The following is a 23,510-nucleotide window of genomic DNA, read 5'->3' as shown; positions in this document are numbered from 1 at the left end:
AGCAGTGTGTGTACAGAGCATGGGGCAGCAGTGTGTGTACAGAGCATGGGGCAGCAGTGTGTGTACAGAGCATGGAGCAGCAGCGTGTGTACAGAGCATGGAGCAGCGGCGTGTGTACAGAGCATGGAGCAGCAGTTTGTGTGCAGAGCATGGAGCAGCTGTGTATGTACAGAGCACGGAGCGGCAGCTTGTGTACAAAGCATGGAGCAGCAGTGTGTGTGCAGAGCATGGAGCAGCAGCGTGTGTACAGAGCATGGAGCGGCAGTGTGTGTACAGAGCATGGAGCGGCAGTGTGTGTACAGAGCATGGAGCGGCAGCGTGTGTGCAGAGCATGGTTCAGCAGCGTGTGTGCAGAGCATGGTTCAGCAGCGTGTGTGCAGAGCATGGAGGAGCAGCGTGTGTACAGAGCATGGGGCAGCAGTGTGTGTACAGAGCATGGGGCAGCAGTGTGTGTACAGAGCATGGAGCAGCAGCGTGTGTACAGAGCATGGAGCAGCAGTGTGTGTGCAGAGCATGGAGCAGCAGCATGTGTACAGAGCATGGAGGAGCAGCGTGTGTGCAGAGCATGGAGGGACAGCGGGGAACTTTAATAGTGTCAGGTATGAGCGCAGCCCTGTGCCCTGCTGTGTGAATGCTTTACTTTCCCCTTCATTAGCAATGTCGGCTGTCCTCATTATTATCTGTATCCAAACTGCTCCTGATTGATCCCGATGTCAGATGGGAAATTGCATTATATGTATCCAGCATGATGACCTACCATATTATTATACTGTATAGTGCGTGGCTGAGGGAGACCTTTCAGGAATCCCCCCACCTCCCCCCACCCCCCCTTTGAAAATCCTGGGTTTGCCCCTGACAGCCATGACAGTTTTGTGTTTGTGAACCTTGTTGAATTGTGGGAGATACCAGCTGTTGCCAACTGCCATCCAAGCACGCTATCTATCTATCTATCTATCTATCTATCTATCTATCTATCTAACTTGCTAATTTGTTACAAGCAGCGGTTACAGAGCATACAAATTCAGCACAACATTTCGGGCTATCTGTCCTTTGTCACACGCAGGAGCAGCCTGATGGGACAGCCATTGCAAGTGCGCAGGTATGCAAGGGGGCTACATGTGACATTGCTGCTGTTTTATAAAGGTAAATAGATTGATTACATATTTTGAATAGTTTATATGCCATTGAGAATACTGTCCTAAATAAAGGCCTAGGATTTGTACCTACAAGTGGAATAAGGATGTTACACTAGAAACCTCAAGTAGAAAGTGTGGCTAAGCATGAATAAATCCAGAACAGATGTGGCATCTCACAATCCTATATTGGTCCCGGATGCTTCGTAGGATGCCCCACATAAACTGTGACCTGGAAGTAGAGCTATTTCCCCATTGACCAGTAATGCTTTACATTTGTTTGGCTAATTGGTGTTCAGAGAAACAGAATCAGTACAACTTGACTACAACTGAACAGACGACTTAAGCCAATCTTAAAGAGGGTCTGATGCGGAAATCAATCCTGCTTTTTATCTGCTATTTACCTTAAGCAGTATGAGGAGAGGTGAAACATTGCATTCCCATGGCAAAATGAGGGCTTTATACCCTCCAAATCTCCGGGGCAAAATGCAGGGAGTGCTTCCTGGAGGAGGCAGAGCTTAGCCCTGTAGCTCTGCCTCTACTGGAGTCAATCTCCGCTGATCGCTGCCTCTCCCCGCCCCTCTGTCTTCTGTCACAGAGAGGGGCGGGGAGAGGTGGAGTTTCGCACCCAGATTTACTTCCGTAGAGGCAGAGCTGCACCGCTAAGCTCTGCCTGCTCGGGCAGCAAAATTTACGAGTTTGAAAGTTGTGGAATTTTCCCCCGGGATTTGGGGAGTATAAAGCCCTTGTTTTGCTGCGGGAATGCAGCGTTTCACCTCTGCTCATACTGCTTAAGCTAAATAGCAGGTAAAAAGCAGGATTTATATTCGCTTCAGACTCTCTTTAAGAGAGATCCCTCCATTGTGATAAAAAATGAGCTGACCGGACGTGGGGTTGGGGGGGTGTCTGTTGTTTGGTCATGGGGTGTGTCAGGAACCAGCCTCCCGATACACCTGCAGAGACAGGTTCTGAGGGAGAAGCAGCCCTATTTGAGCTAAAACAAGGTTTGCCCTCAACCACACTTTGCTAGACAAGTGAGATTACCGTGCATTGCCTACCAATCATTTGCGATACTGCTAGACACCAAAGATTCCTGCACCAAAAGGAGATCTGTTCCTGTCTATGGCAATTACGACAATTTCATGCACCCCCGGCTTTAGGCCAAAACTATGGGAATGCCGCAATGCAATCTCACACAGGTAGCAAAGAACACTCTGAGCATATACAGTGGTGTGAAAAATTTGATTTCTTATTCTTTTGCATGTTTGTCACACTTAAATGTTTCTGCTCATCAAAAACCGTTAACTATTAGTCAAAGATAACATAATTGAACACAAAATGCAGTTTTAAATGATGGTTTTTTTATGTAGTGAGAAAAAAACCTCCAAATCTACATGGCCCTGTGTGAAAAAGTGATTGCCCCCCTTGTTTAAAAATAACTTAACTGTGGTTTATCACACCTGAGTTAAATTTCTGTAGTCACCCCCAGGCCTAATTACTGCCACACCTGTTTCAATCAAGAAATCACTTAAATAGGAGCTATCTGACACAGAGTAGACCAAAAGCACCTCAAAAGCTAGACATCATGCCAAGATCCAAAGAAATTCAGGAACAAATGAGAACAAAAGTACTGTAATTGAGATCTATCAGTCTGGTAAAGGTTATAAAGCCATTTCTAAAGCTTTGGGACTCCAGCAAACCACAGTGAGAGCCAATATCCACAAATGGCAAAAACATGGAACAGTGATGAACCTTTCCAGGAGTGGCTGGCTGACCAATATTACCCCAAGAGCGCAGAGAAAACTCATCCGAGAGGCCACAAAAGACCCCAGGACAACATCTAAAGAACTGCAGGCCTCACTTGCCTCAATTAAGGTCAGTGTTCACGACTCCACCATAAGAAAGAGACTGGGCAAAAACCGCCTGCATGGCAGATATCCAAGGTGCAAACCACTTAAGGCTCGTCTCAATTTTGCTAAAAAACATCTCAATGATTGCCAAGACTTTTGGGAAAATACCTTATGGACCGACGAGACAAAAGTTGAACTTTTTAGAAGGTGCGTGTCCCGTTACATCTGGCGTAGAAGTAACACAGCATTTCAGCAAAAGAACATCATACCAACAGTAAAATATGGTGGTGGTAGTGTGATGGTCTGGGGTTGTTTTGCTGCTTCAGGACCTGGAAGGCTTGCTGTGATAGATGGAACCATGAATTCTACTGTCTACCAAAAAATCCTGAAGGAGAATGTCCGGTCATCTGTTTGTCAACTCAAGCTGAAGCGATCTTGGGTGCTGCAGCAGGACAATGACCCAAAACACACCAGCAAATCCACCTCTGAATGGCTGAAGAAAAACAAAATGAAGACTTTGGAGTGGCCTAGTCAAAGTCCTGACCTGAATCCTATTGAGATGTTGTGACATGACCTTGAAAAGGCGGTTCATGCTAGAAAACCCTCAAATAAAGCTGAATTACAACAATTCTGCAAAGACGATTGGGCCAAAATTCCTCCAGAGCGCTGTAAAAGACTTGTTGCAAGTTATCGCAAACGCTTGATTGCAGTTATTGCTGCTAAGGGTGGCCCAACCAGTTATTAGGTTCAGGGGGCAGTTTCCTTTTCACACAGGGCCATGTAGGTTTTGAGTTTTTTTTCCTCACTAAATAATAAAAACCATCATTTAAAACTGCATTTTGTGTTCAATTATGTTATCTTTGACTAATAGTTAACGGTTTTTGATGAGCAGAAGTATTTAAGTGTGACAAACATGCAAAAGAATAAGAAATCAGGAAGGGGGCAAATAGTTTTTCACACCACTGTAATACAGTACTGAACTGTAAAACAATACTCTACTCTACAGTCTCTCTCTAGGAGACACACTAACTTATTCAATAAAGATTGGATATTCCCAAAAGTGGAACAAATGCAGAAAGAATATATACAAAAATATTTACAAAAACAGAAGTAAAAATGACAGACAGACAAGGGAATAAAACAGAAATAAAACTTTTCCCTTTTCATCTAATTTCTGGCTGTTAGCTGAACAGATCAGGGACTTCCTCTGGCTCGGGAAGCCACCTTCGGAGCATGACCCTTACTGGAGCTGGTTCTTATAGGAGAGAATGTACCCTGGGGCTACTCAAGCTTCTAATATAAAAATAATCATATTTCCTCCTATTCTATAAAAAAGGGTGACATCCTGTTTGACACAACCAGGCTTACTTTTACATTACTTTTACATGTATGCAAACACCAGAGTTTTCTGAATCCTCAGCTGACCTCCAAGACAACAGATGGTCTATTCAGGTGTTTTGGCAGTTCCCTATTATTGTGTTTACATATGACCAGCTTAACAATGACTAATGGCCAAAATCCTCATTGGGCTACTGAATAGGCAGCTCATTAGGTGTTATATTCAAACATCCTTATAACAGTCTACAAAGGAAATGGTATGCAAAATGTATACCGTTTACATGAGGTGATATTTTATTTTCTTACACTTTCACACACAGTAGACGTGGGGTTGATTCACTATAACAAATAGTATGCCTTATCAGAGTTAGCGTGCCTTATCAGAGTTAGCGTGCCTTATCAGAGTTAGCGTGCCTTATCAGAGTAACATAGCGAGTGCTACAAACTTATGCCTGCTAATTGGCAATGACGAGAGCTCCACTCATCCTGCCCTGAGCCCCTGCGGGTCTAATCGCGAGGACATTATCCCAACACTTTGGCTCACTAGGCTGCCTGTCAAGCTTCCTGTCAAGTGACAGGCAGCCTATTGGGCCAGGACATCTTCAGCCTCCAGATGCTATACGGCCAATCTGGCAAAGGTGCTGCAAAAAGCCATCCAATCACCGCAGCCTGCTGTTCCAACTGGAGCCGATGGTCCCGCTGGCGGGACTGCAGCTCCATCATTGGGCCAATAACTGCCCTCGCTCAGTAGCTGCGAGTGCAGGAATGTGGGGGAGGAAGAAGGGGAGATGACAAGGATTTTTATAGTTTCGCTCTCTCGCAATATATGAGGAAAGAGCCGGGGGGACTGAGATAAGATTCACAACAGCAGACACATTTATGATTACACTGAAATGAATCTAATAGTTCAACCTGTAGTTGCAGGAGAGTAAGCAAAACAAAGGCAAGAGAGTCAGCTTTAACATTATGCTTTCATGAATGAACTGCTGGGTCACTGATTGCAAGCTATAGTCTTTAATCTTGCACGACTACCTTTCCCATATAAGTGGAGATCTGCATGTGAAGTGAACTCTCCTCTGGTCTGACAGTAACATGTCATTAGCTGGGTGACTGGCTGTGGCAGGTTGCCTGGAGGAGACTCATGCTTGTTTCCAGAAAAGGAAACCGAAAGTGAAAGGAAAAGAAAAGGATGATGATGAAATCTGGTAATCATTTTCCATAACAGCAGTGATACACTTCTCTTTCTGAGACTGCAATGCCCAAGGTTTTCTAACTTTCACGTAGGCAAAAGTTAGAAAGTTCTTTAAAGCAAAGTTATAAGCCATAGCTAAGTGAAAAAAAGAAAGAAACAAATCTGAAGATAAATACTAGGCTTGAACGGCAATACATGTATGTACTCTATGCACTGTGCACAGTTAGATTAACATAAGACGTTTGCATCTGGTGCATCTTGGTTGATAGAACCAACTAACGTTTATCTGCAGTGAGTACTTCCTTCTTCCGCCTCATGCTGAAGCCCTGCCAAAGTACACCCTTATCATTGTGTCCTCCCCTCCAGCCTGGTTCCCTCCTCTGCTCTCTGCCTGCCTGGATCCAATTACTTCTATTTTCACAGTGTGTAGGAAAGAGGAGAGACAGGAGAACTTCTGCAACCTGTCTTATCATGTCTGTTTGCTAGAATTCTTATTTCAGATGTCTGTCTGCCTAGCTTAGATCACAAGGACATGGGGGTTGGAGTTATGACATCAATCCCCCAGCATCCTTTGCACCTATAGTTTGTAAAGAAAAAAAATCACCCTGGCCTAATTTCATACTGGGGGTGGGGATTTCAAGACCATATGTGGAATACGGATGCCAGGAGTTAGAAAATCACACTTTATTATGTGTAATTTTATACAACTTATTAGGTTTAAAGCAAACTATAATTTACAATTTAGGTACGCTTTAACTTACCTAGCCTATGTCTTGTACTGCCCACTGTTTCTGACATTGCCCATCTTTAGTCCCTCTGATTGAATCCAATTGTGATATAATTTCATCCTTGTTTTTTTTTTTTTCTCCTCTGCATCAATGTTTGTGTACATTTACCCAGCCTCCTCCTAGAGTTTACAGACACTCTCACTGAGGTCCTTGTTTAGACACAGGGATCTTTCAGCTACACAAATAAGGGTTTCAGCAGCATCTTATCTTATCAGCCTCCTCACCGCAGCAGCTGTCAGCCTCTTTTCTCTGACGCTGGTAATGGCATGATTAAGAGCCAGTGGAATTAAGTATAGTATATAACTTATGACACACATAAGCAATATGTAGGCACCATCCAATGCAAAACGATCATTTATTGTAGTGTCAGTCCAGCAAAATCCCATGGGCGGAATAATGACTCCGCCCATGGGAAATGTAACTTTTGTAAAAGGGATATTTTTAGCTCTGGAAGGATATTTAGACCACAATGTAGGATTTATTGTGTTTCAATTTAAAAAAGGAGGCTGCCAAAAATCATGAAGTTCAATGAGTACATTCAAAAGTAATTGTACAAGCTTGGTAAGGACCAGTGCCGCAGCATCAGCAAATAAACTTATGAAGTGGGACATTTTTAATGGGGTCCACTTCGATATTTGGGTTAGGTTGTATCATTTGTGCTAGTGTTTACATCAATAGGACAAAAATAATAGGGGAAAGGGGCACCCTTGACGGGTCCCATTTGTAATAGTGAACTGCTGAGATAAAAGAAAAAAAAAACTGCTACATTCCTGTGCTGTAGAGACAGATTATAAAGCCATAATGGTTGTTAAGATTGGACCCTGGAAACCAAATTCAACCATAGAAAACTTCAGTGCTCCTTGTCAAATGCCTTCTCTGCATCCAAAGAGAGGAATACCTGATGATGGTAACCATGCACCTGGTCCCATCTGGAACTTGTCTACCATGTGTGAACGCAACCTGATCTGACATAAGTAATCTGCTGTTAGCTATTCGCTTAGCATATAATTTAACATCAACATTGAAAAGTGAGATGGATCTGTAGTTGGCGGGACATTGAGGGTCTTTCCTCAGTTTGGTTATGAGGTCTCAAGATGTATCTTCGGAATCTGAATCCCGGTTAAGAATGATTTAAATTAATATGGTTGACTGATGGGACAGATTGAGCCGGGGACTTTGTTTCGTTTCAATAATTTAACCCCCAGAGACCCAAATATAGAAAAAAACTTCAAAAAAATGTTTCAACCTTTCACATGTTGTTATAGGAGGCTTGTGATGCCTAAATCAGTGTTTTTTTTTTTTATTTTGACATTTTAGTAACTTTTTGGGAGGATGTTGTAAAATTGCAACGCTGGGCTTGTAGAGTAGCAGAAGTTCAATAGTATCACTCACACTCTGAACACATGTAAGGAACAATTAAGTTATTTTTTACTTTACAGTTTATAAAGACCCACATAAGTTCATGTATATGCACAATAACAACAGTATAATAAAGAAAAAAAATAATTTTTAAATGTGATGTTGTAATATTACAACACTGGGTCTCTGCGTGTTAATAGTATTAAGAATTTTCGAGGTCGGGAAGGTACAGCTCAAAGTCTCTAACTGGGAGGTATTTAGTGTTTAGTGACAGCAGATTTATTGAAGCTAAAAAAGGATCAATTACCAAATCTGTTGGTTGGGGGGGAGGGGGTTTGACTTCCTCTTTGGGGTTACAAAGCTGAGTATGATATGCACTGAAGGCACCAGCTATCACTTTCCAGTTTATATTTTGTTTGGCAATTTACTGGGTGAAATAAAGTGTGAATTTGAGATTCAGCTTCTCTACTTTTTATCACATTTTTTTTCAAATTCATTTTTGTAAGTTGAATTTGTATTGTCCTAAGAGCAGGATCCTAAGTTCCTGTCTTAATAAGAACATTTTTGATCTAAATGTTTAGTTGGTTGTTGCTTATGGATTTTTTTTTCTTATTTTCTTAATATGACTCAAATGGTCATTGCATGTGTTTTGTCTTTCCTTTTTTTAATTTAGCAATAATAAAGTGACCTCTGGTATAGGCCTTGTAAGCTGACCATACTGATGTCACGCCGACTTCAGGGGTTTGAGTCATATCAGACACTTTCAAACCAGAATGCGGCCTGAGGGCCCCTTTGTTGCAGCAACCCCCTACGACCCCTGAATCAGCTGCTGTCCTTCCAACCACTCCACCCCCCAGGACCACCACCCAACTTCCCTTAGGCCTCTGCAGAGTCTTTGGCAGAGCAACGTCTCACCTATTGTGGCGGGCATGCGCGTCTGTCACTCCGTGACTCCATGCAGTCCCCGTCCCCGACTTCATCCTCACAGGAGCACATCTCCTCCATGACCCGACGCATGTTATTACGTAATATCATGCCACAGGTCACAGAGAAGATGCAGCCAGTGATGGATGAAGATGGAAGTGCATAGAGCCGCAGACTGAGAGGAGTGCACCTGCCAGGACAGGTGAGAGACTACGCTGCCAAAGACTCTGCAGGGGCCCCAGGAAGCAACAGTTAAGTTGGGGGAGACACCTTGGGGAGCCTACAGGCATTGGAGTAATTTCCCCTTCTGCCCCTATGGTAGCGCCAGCCCTGCACACTAGTAGCGTCTGACTTGACAGACTGACATATTCTCCATTGTTTCAGTTTACCAGGAAGGTAGTATCTTTATGGGAGATGTGGTCTGGCCTGTGGTCTGACCACATAATGTTCCCAATATAATTTTCCACAACATTTTTGTAACGATCGGTGTCAGCACACAGAGTGAATCTGATTATTGGTGATCTGCAGTATCACCAAGAATACAGATATATACCTGATTATTGATGATCTGCAGAATCACCGATAATCCAAGTATAACTAACCTCTGGACACCTATATAGTGTGAGTGTTTGGTGCAACAGTAATGACTTTGAGTTGGACCACCCGAGGAGCAGGTGGTCTTTGGCAGTATGGGTGATACCCCCCTCTGGGTAGTACAAAAACCTTCCAGCAGCCTGCGACCTCCAAAGGGGTGGAGCCCCAGGCTGAAAGTAGGAAGGACCTGACTGAGTGACACCTGGAAGGTGGATGTCACTAGTAGGTCTGGAGACTATCTCTTAATGGAGAGAGATGGCTCTCAAGGTCGGGCAAGCCAGGTCGGCAACACACGGGCAGACAAGGTACAAAGACAGAAGGCTGATTCGGTAACCAAAGGCAGGCTGGGTTGGCAACAGATAATCAGATATGCGTAGGTACCGAATCAGAAAGCAGAGGGATAGTCAGAAATGCAATAGGTCATAACAGATATCAAACAATGCCTAGTCTTGGGTGTGAGGTCCGTGGTCTCAACACCCTGTAACTAGTCTGGAGTATAATATGATGGTACACAGTATCCCTAGTCTTGGGTGTGAGGTCCGTGGTCTCGACACCCTGGAACTAGTCTGAAGTATAACACAATAATACACAGAAGTAATCTGACTCAGTGTGAATTCCCAGGTCCTCCTGGTTCTAACACACTGTAGGATCTGACTAAGGTCTGAGTGCTTCAACGTAAGTGTTCGCAACGGCAGACAACCTGAGACTGACCAGCAGTAACTATATATAAAGAGCGGCGCTCTCCGGCGCCACCCATCAGTGATCAACCAATAGTCACTTGCTCTGAGGTCAGCTGACCAGGTTGTCATAAAGGTTCTGCCTCTCAGAGCGCACGTATTCCTCAACCTGTGTGAACTAACAGACCCAGCCACACCAGACGCACGCTGCTGCATGCAAACCGCCGCGCTGGACGCGGAATCAGCCGCCTTGCTGCCAGTACACGCGGCGGCTTTTCCGCGATCTATTACAATTTTGAAGGAGAAGTATGTCTGTCAGGAAGTAATTTATGCTAGTGTGTATTTTATGAACTCAGGAACAGTAAGAGTAGTTCTTCTCCAAGGTGTGTAAGATCCACCAGGGGGCAAACAAATAGGTCTAGTTTTGCACTTTCTTCAGCGTGGGAAGGGGAGATCTTCTATGTATGACGAAGAATCTAGTGTAGATAAGCAAGCATAAGCAAGCAAGTTGCCTCCTAATAGAAATAGGCCTTGCTTCACTGTACATATTAACCAATTTTTGCAGGAAAGAACAGTGCAATTTTAGGTGCATATAATGCTAGAGTTCACAATTACTCATTAATGTGGCCGACAAAATATGCTTTCTAATGTGAAAATCTGATGCTATATTATGAACTGATCCAAAACAACAGCCAGATACAGTGGACACCCCTCCAACAGCACGGGAATGGTGAATCAGAACAACTTGGGGCCTGCAAATGCAAGCCAAGACCACCGGCTTTCCTACGATAGTTATAGCTTGCCAGGGGATCAAACAGAGTTTGAACAGGAGGCTGCCAACAAGTTTGTTGACCGTATAATGCAAAGGTACATTTAGTTCTTTAACCAGTTCCAACACTTTTTGTGCTACTGTGTCTACCCTTTCACCTAATAGCATTATATCATTATGTAAGGCTGCAGTCATAGAAGACATTTCACATAACAATGGTGATTTAAAGGACTCTAGAGTCAAAGAAATAAAGCTCTTTTTACTTACCTGGGGCTTCTTCCAGTCCCTAGAAGTCATTTGGGTTCCTTGCTGCAGCTCCAGTCCTCCCCACTGTCCTGCTAGCCTCCTGTAAGCATTGCTTCTGCGCATGTATGCACCCGAGACGCGCCCAATGACGTGGGCACATACACGCAGGCGCTTGCATGTGCTCGTACATGCCCAGAAGCACTGACCAGTCTAAAAGGTGGCCAGTGGGACACTGAGGGAGACCGGAGCTGTGGCGAGGGACCCAAATGACTTCTAGGGGCTGGAATAAGCCAGGTAAGTAAAAACAGATTTATTTGCCTCGGGAGTCCTTTAAAGAATAGAAGTATTTCCTTAAAGTGAACCAGAGACGAAGCACCCTCATGTATTTTCCCATACATATCAATGGGAACATGACAGTAAACACTTACCATGCTCTCTGTTTCATCCTTCACCTCTCAGCCTGCTTGTTATCAGCCCTGATAAGAATCCCCGACTGAGCATTCAGTCTGGCTTTCACCGGAATGATTATAGCTGAGTCAGTCTTCTGTGATGTCTTTTCAAGCCCAAGCCTGCCCCCTTGTTACTCTGCTTTCCTGCTATGTATCCTCATAGCAGGAAAGCAGAGCCAGAAGTGGGCAGGCTTGGGCTTGAAAAGACATCACAGAAGACAGACTCAGCTATAATCATTCCTGAGCAAAGCCAGACTTAATGCTCAGTCAGGGATTCTTATCAGGGCTGATAACAAGCAGGCTGAGCAGTGAAGGATGAAACAGAGAGCATGGTAAGTGTTTACTGTCATGTTCCCATTGATATGTATGGGAAAATACATGAGGGTGCTTCGTCTCTGGTTCACTTTAATCCACATCTGGGATACTGAGAAATCACATACAGTAAAGGCCTCAATATCTGTTGTACTCAGACTTTCTGTTACTGTAATGGCAGCATTAGGTGCTACCATGCCATCGGTATCCTCTACCTCCGCCATGCATGGTCGCACTTTAACCATGGTCAGCGCCATCTTGGGACCTCCATGGAGCATGCTGCAGTCTCTTTTTCGATTCTTGCTGGTCTCCATATCGGCTGTTGCAGTAATTGGTTTGCCTGGCATTTTGGCACTGCTAATCTGCTAAATACGATTAGACAAGACAAGACAAGACAAATAACATTTATATCACACTTTTCTCCTGGCGGACTCAAAGCGCCAGAGCTGCAGCCACTAGGGCACGGTCTATAGGCAGTAGCAGTGTTAGGGAGACTTGCCTAAGTTCTCCTACTGAATAGGTGCTGGCTTACTGAACAGGCAGAGCCGAGATTTGAACCCTGGTCTCCTGTGTCAGAGGCAGAGCCCTTAACCATTACACCATCCAGCCACCACGATTACACAAAATTTCTCATAAAATTTCACAATTACAGCCACACATAATTATTATTTGAATATTCAATAGATTTTGCGTAATCCATTTGTAAATTTGCATACTTATGCATCATTTTGTGTCTAATTTAGCGGTTAATAGCAAAGCTTCCATACTTGCTATCATCACTAACATTTTCTGAAAGATCCTGTAGTTTTTGGTAAAATCCATTTTAAAAATTCAAAGAAAGAATGTTGTTGTTGTTTTTTTTAAACTTGATAAAATGACATTTTGTTACGGAGTTTAAAAAAAAAAAAATTCCCTTGAATATTTAAAATCAATTTTCTCAAAAATTAAACTTTTTGAAAAAAAAAAAATGTTTTCTTCTTCCCAATTTTGGTGACAATGGCATGTATGGGGCATTGCTGTTAACCACTCAAGTCAGCACAAAATGACATGCAATTGTGAAACTACAGTTCCTGATTATGGTTACAACTTAAATTAAGTATGATTTTTTTTCCAATATTTCGCGTTACGATTTTGCGTCATAATTGTGCATTAGGATGCAAAATTACAATTATGCGTAATTCGTGCTCCTTGTTGCTGCTGTGGGCCGTTTTGCAGAAGCCAAACACAAAGCTCAGATGTTACACGTCTAGTCACAGTCACGCCCCACCCCATAAGTACCTCAGATCTTACACGTCTAGTCACAGTCACACCCCACCCCATAAGTACCTCAGATCTTACACGTCTAGTCACAGTCACGCCCCACCCCATAAGTACCTCAGATCTTACACGTCTAGTCACAGTCACGCCCTACCCCATAAGTACCTCAGATCTTACACGTCTAGTCACAGTCACGCCCCACCCCATAAGTACCTCAGATCTTACACGTCTAGTCACAGTCACGCCCCACCCCATAAGTACCTCAGATCTTACACGTCTAGTCACAGCCACGCCCCACCCCATAAGTACCTCAGATCTTACACGTCTAGTCACAGTCACGCCCTACCCCATAAGTACCTCAGATCTTACACGTCTAGTCACAGCCACGCCCCACCCCATAAGTACCTCAAATTTTACACGTCTAGTCACAGTCACGCCCCACCCCATAAGTACCTCAGATGTTACACGTCTAGTCACAGTCACGCCCCACCCCATAAGTACCTCAGATCTTACACGTCTAGTCACAGTCACGCCCCACCCCATAAATACCTCAGATCTTACACGTCTAGTCACAGTCACGCCCCACCCCATAAGTACCTCAGATCTTACACGTCTAGTCACAGCCACGCCCCACCCCATAAGTACCTCAGATCTTACACGTCTAGTCACAGTCACGCCCCACCCCATAAGTACCTCAGATGTTACACGTCTAGTCACAGTCACGCCCCACCCCATAAGTACCTCAGATCTTACACGTCTAGTCACAGTCACGCCCCACCCCATAAGTACCTCAGATATTACACGTCTAGTCACAGTCACGCCCCAACCGACCCCATAAGTACCTCAGATCTTAAAGCTGTCATATATTACATAACCTTAAAGGGATACTGTAGGGGGGTCAGGGAAAAATGAGTTGAACTTATCCGGGGCTTCTAACGGTCCCCCGCAGACATCCTGTGTTGGCGCAGCCACTCACCGATGCTCCAGCCCGCCTCCGGTTCACTTCTGGAATTTCAGACTTTAAAGTCTGAAAACCACTGCGCCTGCGTTGCCATGTCCTCGATCCCGCTGATGTCATCAAGAGCGCACAGCGCAGGCCCAGTATGGTCTGTGTCTGCGCAGTACACTCCTGGTGACATCAGCAGGAGCGAGGACACGGGCGTGCAGGCGCAGTGGTTTTCTGACTTTAAAGTCAGAAATTCCAGAAGTGAACTGGAGGCGGGGCCGGAGCATTGGTGAGTGGCTGCGCGGGCACAGGATGTCTGCGGGGGACCATTAGAAGCCCCGGGTAAGTTCAGCTCATTTTCCCCCGACCCCCCTACAGTATCCCTTTAAAAGTGAGATGGGATTGAATGTTTTTATAGTTCCTGCATTCTTCATAAATATAGAAAAATTAGGACTAAAAGTGGGTTTGGGTCCATGAAACACGTTGCCATAGTAAAATACATCTCTTGCTTGTGGAATAATTTCTGTGTCATCGATGAGGAAAGCAACCTTTTTTTGTATTATTCTTGATGAGTTTTATTATACCTGAGCACCTCTATCCCCTTTTGTATTGTCTTACTCTTCAGTCTTTTCCCAGAGAGCGGTGGTGATCTTTTCCTTCTACAAGAGAGCAACCCCAATCAGATAGAGTCTAACATACCTAAATGGAGACACGTTTTCTGCACAAGCCGTATCGGTCAGTTGCACATCTAGCAACCCAATTTTTTGAGTACCCTTTACTTTCAAAATAATCACAATAGGGGCCGTGTGAGTATATGGTGGAGCATGTACTACCTAACCAATACACAACATAAAGCTCAAAATCTCAAAATATATCTAATTTTATTAATTGTGAAAATAGTAGAAAAATTATAATAAAACATATAAAATACACATGGGATGGCCACCCCGCCACAACATCACCGCGACCACACTACCACACCACTCATACGCCGGCAGCTAACTACACATTAGCAGCAATGGATGTAATTGTGAAGGAGGTCTCAACCATGGTATACCAGGTGAAGCAAAGGATGGATAGCCAATGAGCATGCAAAAAGAAGGTGTTAGTCTCTGCGCTGTTCCTTTCAGAAAGCAGTGTTGTTAGGCTCATAAAGTAGCAAGCAGAATAAGTAAAGCAGCGTAGGCCTCAAATGCCTGTCCAGCACCAGTGGGCAACAACCAGCAACAGGTAACCTCCAATATAACACAGCAGTATGTCGCGTGTGGCCTCCATATACGCCTTCAACTGCACAGCTCAACAAAAGGCATGTGTGTACAGCTTATCTCACCAATGCGGAAGAGGACTCTCTACTGGCTTACACGTCTCACAGGGATGTCAGGCAATCCGCGCTCTACCAAGCGTAGCCCCGGATTCCGGATAACTCACTAGTGTCCAGATGACTCACTAGTGTCCGTCTGAGTGTCCGTGTCCGTATGAGCAGGTGGGCGGAGGCCGTTGGATAGGTCTCCGTGGGTGATGGCGGAGGTCGGGGCGGCGTGGCGTCCCATGCAGGAGGTCGGCAGCTCTCCCCGACGTTTCGCCGGCTTCCGGCTTTCTCAAGGGGTGTGGCTGCCAACGTCATATTCTCCGACCTTTAAACTGGCTAACACCAATCAAACATCAAGCATCTCGCATTCACGCATCATCACTCACATGGATACATGGGGGAGGGGCCAAGGCGAGCTGGACAACAGAACCCAGTGGATAGGCGGCAGGTGGATAAGGGCAGAGCGGCAAGGCTAACTCCACCGATGCAAAAACGCCCATATGACGCCAATAAAAGGTAGCGTCTAAGTAACCCACACGGGAAGCGAAAAGAAACCGTCTAGATAAAAAAGTAATGGATCAACAATCTCCCTATCCACCATTAGTCCATCCAGGCTTGTGTAGAAGCTAGCCCTAGACCCCATATACCAGTGATCCATATTGATAGAATAGACAAACAGAATTATGGTTTAATATTTAAACCATTGTAACATCTCAACACGGAAGGGTGAACAAAAGAATTGCCCAGAAAAAAACGCGCTCTTGGCGCTCAAAAATGTTATTCCTCCCCGTTATTAAAACGAGGAGGAAACTGTAGGGATAACACCCTAACTCCAGTTCTAAGAAAACACTATAGGGTTATCAACAGTCCCAACCCAGCAGCTGTGGGCGGGGAACATATGAAACCCAGGGCATTTGTAAGAAAGAAAGTCCAACGGGACCTCACCAGGCAACGGGACAGTGGCGATACGCCCCATAGCGCCAGGACACACACAGGCAATCAAATAGGCAAAAAATGGGCATAGCTCATATTTTCATTCAGGCCTGGTGGTTCCAGGGCCTGTAACTTATAAATCCATCGGGATTCACATCTTAGGAGCAATCTATCTAGATTGCCCCCTCTGATTGTTGGATGGATACGGTCGAGAACCATAAATTTAACTCCTCTAGTGCTATTGTCATGTTCGAGGGAGAAATGCCTGGCTACAGGAGAGTCCGCATCCCCCTTCTCAATACTTTTTATATGTTCTGACATGCGTTCCCTTAGGGTTCGCTTTGTTTTGCCTATGTAGAACGCGCCACAGTGGCACAACAAGATGTATACTACCAGAATTGTTTTACAATTGCCATAATGGGACAAACAGACTCTCCTGCCCCCAGGTGTGCAGAAGGCCCTTCCCACCCGAACATATTGACAATAGTCACATCCTCCACATGTATAGGTACCCAAGGTGGAACAATGTTTCCTGGGACTCAACCCAGAAAAATGACTATGTACTAATCCATCCTTCAATGATCTCGCTCTCCTAAAAGTGAGTTCAGGGCGGGTTGTCACGACAGGTCACCCTTTACTTTCATCCAAAACTCTATTCCAGTACATACAAAAATATTTGGGCTCCTGTTTTTTTTTTTCTGTGTTTCATTAAATATTCAATGCAAAAAATGAGTTTGTATGTAGAAAAAAAGCTGCACATATGTGGCTATTTGAAGAAACACTGAATGCTGAGTGTTGTGTAAACTGCAAATATTAGAGAATGATGCACTGTTATAAAAAAAGAACTATATAACTCAAAATAAAAATGAGAATATTTTCTTTGCGACTAATGTTATAGTAATTATCCGTACTACACAACCAATTCATGATATCATAATTTTTTTTTCCGCTTCAGTGTCTCTTTAAGTATTCAACGCAAAAATCCATTCCTATGTGTAAAAACGTTTGTGAACAAAATTACGTGTAAATGATGCAATTATGCATAATTATGGTGAATGATTACGTTTACATAAAAAAAAAATTCTGTGTAATCTGAAAATGTTGCATTACAATTACGATGCGTAATTTTGAATTGATGCGTTATTGTGAATTGATGTGTAATTGTGAATTATGATGCGTAATTGTGAATTGATGTGTAATTGTGAATTATGATGCGTAATTGTGAATTATGATGCGTAATTGTGAATTATGATGCATAATTGTGAATTGATGCGTAATTGTGAATTATGATGCGTAATTGTGAATTATGATGCGTAATTGTGAATTGATGCGTAATTGTGAATTATGAGGCGTAATTGTGAATTATGAGGCGTAATTGTGAATTGATGTGTAATTGTGAATTATGATGCGTAATTGTGAATTGATGTGTAATTGTGAATTATGATGCATAATTGTGAATTATGATGCGTAATTGTGAATTGATGTGTAATTGTGAATTATGATGCATAATTGTGAATTATGATGCGTAATTGTGAATTATGATGCGTAATTGTGAATTGATGTGTAATTGTGAATTATGATGCATAATTGTGAATTATGATGCGTAATTGTGAATTATGATGCGTAATTGTGAATTATGATGCGTAATTGTGAATTGATGCGTAATTGTCATTATGATGCGTAATTACCGTAGGCATAATTTCTGTCCACCACTACTTGTATATATTGAAATGGTTATGAGTATCAGTCTATGATCTATATTGATACCTAGGCCCATATGCAATTCACTTTTTCACCTGAGTTTTCTCCCAGGAGATATTTTTTTATCTTCAATTTAAAAGAACTTTCCAGCACTTTTCAACTAAAAAAAGTACCAAAAAGTTTGTGAAAAGGTTCTATCAACATAATTTTGAGTATTATCTTGCTTTCTGGTGGCTTAAAAGGCATTTTATTGACAATTTAAAAAATATCACCTAGGAGAAAACTCAGGAGAAAATATGAATAGCATATGGGCCCAGGAGGTGTTCAGCTCGAATATAGCATATGGGCCCAGGAGGTGTTCAGCTCGAATATTTGCCAATTTCACATCGAAAATGCTGGATTAGGCCCCGTTCACATCACAAAAGCGGATGGCCATGCGTGCGGACCGCAACGCGTACGAACGCACGCCATCCGCGTTTGTGTGTGTTGCGTGGCTGATCCCATCACTGAAAAGTGAATGGGACAGCCATGCGTTTTTACAAAAAATGCGTGCAGCATGCGTTCCCGGACCGCACAGGTCCGGAACGCATGCAGTGTGAACATCAGACATTGCACTCTATGCAATGTCTGTCGTGCGTGTCGGCCACCTGCACGCGTTTCCAAAACGCGGCTGGAAACGCGTGCAGTGTGAACGGGGCCTTATAGTTTTGAAAACGATTTGTGAAAATACACTGTACTTCATCATAGCGTGAATGTCCGTTTGTGAAAATAAGGGCCATATTCCAATTGTCCATGCTAATGCAGAAATAAACACGAGCTGATTTCCTTTCACTCTGTATTAGGACTCCCATGATTCCATGCAATACTATTGGCTCAGGAGCTTCATCACTATCCTCCGGTCAGACAACAGACAACCACAGACATGTGATGGTTGCTGGTGGCTTAAAGGGCATTATGTTTAGAATATGAAAATATCACCTAGGCAAAAACTTAGGAGGAAAAGTAAATTGCATCAGGCCCATAAGTCCGTACATTTTTCTTCCTGAACATTGAACTGACTCATACCTTTGTTATACACTTCCTGTCCAAAAAAAGGTCACCAACTGGATTTAACAAAGCAGATGGGTAAGAGCCTCCCATTGGATAATTACTGCATATATTATTATGTTAAGTGCCCAAAGGGTGAGGTTAGCTGACTACCTGAATATGCTGGCTTTTCCATCCATTTCAGAGTCCAGACCTTAACCCCATTGACAATCTTTGGGATGTACTAGAGAGGAATTTGTGCAGTGGGGCGACTCTCCCAACATCATCTCTCAATGTAACTGACTGGAAATAAACATTATGACAAAGGAGAAACGCATCAAAGCTTCTCCTTTAGATCATTTCAATATATATTGGACAATAAGAAAAAAAAATGAACACTAGCTAGTTCTGTGTAGGATTGAGACTGTACACACATGCTTACCTCATCATGTCATACGTCAGTTAAGGTGTACTTTAAAGGGAAGGTTCAGGGAAACCTTTAAAAAAATAAAAATCCATATCCACTTACCTGGGGCTTCCTCCAGCCCGTGGCAGGCAGGAGGTGCCCTCGCCGCCGCTCCAGAGGCTTCCGGTCGTCTTCGGTGGCCGACCCGGCCTGGCCAGAACTACTGCGCCTGCGCAGTACAGCCCGGAGGACGTCCGATGACATCAGCGCGCCCACGTGGGACGCAGAAGTGCCCGTCCTTGGAGCGCAGAAGAGCCCGACCTGGCAGCTGGCCTGGCCAGGTCGGGTCGGCCACCGAAGACGACCGGAAGCCTCTGGAGCGGCGGCGAGGGCACCTCCTGCCTGCCACGGGCTGGAGGAAGCCCCAGGTAAGTGGATATGGATTTTTATTTTTTTAAAGGTTTCCCTGAACCTTCCCTTTAAGGAATCCATGTTGCGTTTATTTTCCCTTGACATTGGCAGAGTTCTGTTCACACATGCTTTTGGCAGCTGGTTTTGGCAGAATTACCGGGGGCAAAGGCATTAGCCATCTAATTGCTGGAGGCTGGTTTGGCTAAGGGTAAGATCTTCTGCTATATGAAGGGTAATTTCAGATGCACTTTTTAGAAAGTTTAGGTGAAAGTATCATGCGATGATTGGGTTTACGGCAGAGGAGGATAGGCTTAGAAATATCTCGCTTGGCAAACTTCGCTCTCGCATAGCTGGGATGTCAGCGTGTCTCTCTGCAGCGTCATTGTGGCATTTTGTCAACAATTTATACTTTGCAAGTTGCAACTCAGAATCATAGCTAAAATCCCCTTGGATCTAAACACTATATGCAAGCAAGCCCTCAATACACATTTCTTTAAAATTGTCTTTTAAGGGGCCCATACACTGGTCAATTTCAGCCATCAATCGATTGATCGATCAGAAACCGATTCTATCAAATCTATTGATCGATTTGATCTATCTGACCGGATGGAAGATCTAGGGCAGGCATGGGCAAACTTGGCCCTCCAGCTGTTGAGGAACTACAAGTCCCACAATGCATTGTCTGACAGCCACAGTCATGACTCATAAAGGCAAATGCATTGTGGGACTTGTAGTTCCATAACAGCTGGAGGGCCATGTCTGCCCATGCCTGATCTAGGGTGATTGGCTGCTGGCAGCAGATTGATGGTCCATAGAGTTGCATTTCATCTAATAGTCCAATATTTCCAATATATTTCCAATAGATTTAATTCTGAAATCCATTGGACATCTGTTCCTAGTGTGTGGCACACATCAGATAGATTCCTGGCAGATTCTACCTGAGAGGCATCTCACAGAAATCTATCTGATATTCGAATCTGCTGACAATCTATAAGTGTATGGCCACCTTTACAATGGAAGTTCTCTTGAACAATCTTATTTTTCAGCAGATTTTGCAGATAGTATTGTATCAAAACAGAGACCCTGAAGAGCTCGATCAATCCTGAATGATCACATTGTCAATTGTTTGGAGCAGGAGATTTTTTTTTTTATAAATACTATTGCAACAAAAAGTGGCCATACACTTATAGATTTGCAGCAGATTTGATCATCGCTTAGATTTGTCAGATGCCTTTCAAGTCGAATCTGCCAGGAATCTGATGTGTGTCACACACTAGGAACAGATTTCCTGTTCTATCTAAATGCATTATTGGACCATTAGATTCAATGCAACTCTATGGGCCATCATTCTGTTGTCAGCAGCAGATCAACCTAGATCTTTCATCCTGTCAGATAGATAAAATCGATCGAAATCGACCGCAATTCGATCGATAGACAGATTTGAAAGAATCAATTTCCGACATGTTAGCATACCTCCCAACTTTTTGAGATGAGAAACCGGGACACTTAAGCCACACCCCCTGACACACCCTCAACCACACCCCCTGACACACCCCTAGTAAAAAACAAAATTATATATACACACAGACACAGACACAGACACAGACACAGACACAGACACACACAGACACACACAGACACACACAGACACACACAGACACACACAGACACACACAGACACACACAGACACACACAGACACACACAGACACACACAGACACACACAGACACACACAGACACACACAGACACACACAGACACACACAGACACACACAGACACACACAGACACACACAGACACACAGACACACAGACACACACACACACACACAGACACACACACACACACACACACACACACACACACACACACAGACACACACACACACAGACACACAGACACACACAGACAGACACACACAGACAGACACACACAGACAGACACACACAGACAGACACACACAGACAGACACACACACACAGACAGACACACACAGACAGACAGACACACACAGACAGACAGACACACACAGACAGACAGACACACACAGACAGACAGACACACACAGACAGACAGACACACACAGACAGACAGACACACAGACAGACAGACACACAGACAGACACACACAGACACAGACACACACACACAGACACACACAGACACAGACACACACACAGTGGGGAGAAGGGTGATGGTGCCCAGGCAGCAGAGGTAGAAAAAAGGATCGAGGCGCCAGCCGGCGGCTTTGGTGTGTGGGATGCGGTCTGGGATAAGATTGTCCCTCCCTCCGAATGTGCCCCCCAGTGTCCCCCTGTATGCAGAGATACGAGCGCAGCAGAGCGGGCAGTCTTACCATTCCTACTCGCGTATGGGCATCTCGTCTTCTCCGCTTCCAGCTTCCTGTGGTGTCACAGGAAGTAGATGGAAGCTAGAGCCTGTACGCGAGTAGGAATGGTAAGACTGCCCGCTCTGCTGCGGTCGTATCTCTGCATACAGGGGGACACTGGGGGGCACATAGGGAGGGAGGGAGTGACAATCTTATCCCAGACCGCATCACACACCAAAGGAGCCGGCTGGCGCCTCGATCCTTTTTTTACCTCCGCTGCCTGCCGACTACACCGGGACACAAGGGGGGGGGGGGGTATCCCGGGACAGCGGGACCCCTCCCCCAACCCGTGACAGTCCCGGCAAAAACGGGATGGTTGGGGCCCCTGATGTTAGACATGTTAACAAGTTGAATTTTTTGATGTGACAATGGAAGTTCTCTTGAACAATCTTATTTTTCAGCAGATTTTGCAGATAGTATTGTATCAAAACAGAGACCCTGAAGAGCTCTATCAATCCTGAATGATCACATTGTCAATTGTTTGGAGCAGGAGATTTTTTTTTTATAAATACTATTGCAACAAAAAGTGGCCATACACTTATAGATTTGCAGCAGATTTGATCATCGCTTAGATTTGTCAGATGCCTTTCAAGTCGAATCTGCCAGGAATCTGATGTGTGTCACACACTAGGAACAGATTTCCTGTTCTATCTAAATGCATTATTGGACCATTAGATTCAATGCAACTCTATGGGCCATCATTCTGTTGTCAGCAGCAGATCAACCTAGATCTTTCATCCTGTCAGATAGATAAAATCGATCGAAATCGACCGCAATTCGATCGATAGACAGATTTGAAAGAATCAATTTCCGACATGTTAGCATACCTCCCAACTTTTTGAGATGAGAAACCGGGACACTTAAGCCACACCCCCTGACACACCCCCAACCACACCCCCTGACACACCCCTAGTAAAAAACAAAATTATATATACACACAGACACAGACACAGACACGGACACGGACACGGACACGGACACAGACACACAGACACACAGACACACAGACACACAGACACACAGACACACAGACACACACAGACACACACAGACACACACAGACACACACAGACACACACAGACACACACAGGCACACACAGGCACACACAGGCACACACAGGCACACACAGGCACACACAGGCACACACAGGCACACACAGGCACACACAGGCACACACAGGCACACACAGGCACACACAGGCACACACAGGCACACACAGGCACACACAGGCACACACAGGCACACACAGGCACACACAGGCACACACAGGCACACACAGGCACACACAGGCACACACAGGCACACACAGGCACACACAGGCACACACAGGCACACACAGGCACACACAGGCACACACAGGCACACACAGGCACACACAGGCACACACAGGCACACACAGGCACACACAGGCACACACAGGCACACACAGGCACACACAGGCACACACAGGCACACACAGGCACACACAGGCACACACAGGCACACACAGGCACACACA

The sequence above is a fragment of the Hyperolius riggenbachi genome, chromosome 12 (genome assembly GCF_040937935.1).
Source record: "Hyperolius riggenbachi isolate aHypRig1 chromosome 12, aHypRig1.pri, whole genome shotgun sequence".
Lineage (NCBI taxonomy): Eukaryota > Metazoa > Chordata > Amphibia > Anura > Hyperoliidae > Hyperolius > Hyperolius riggenbachi.
Note: the sequence above shows the minus strand (reverse complement) of the source record.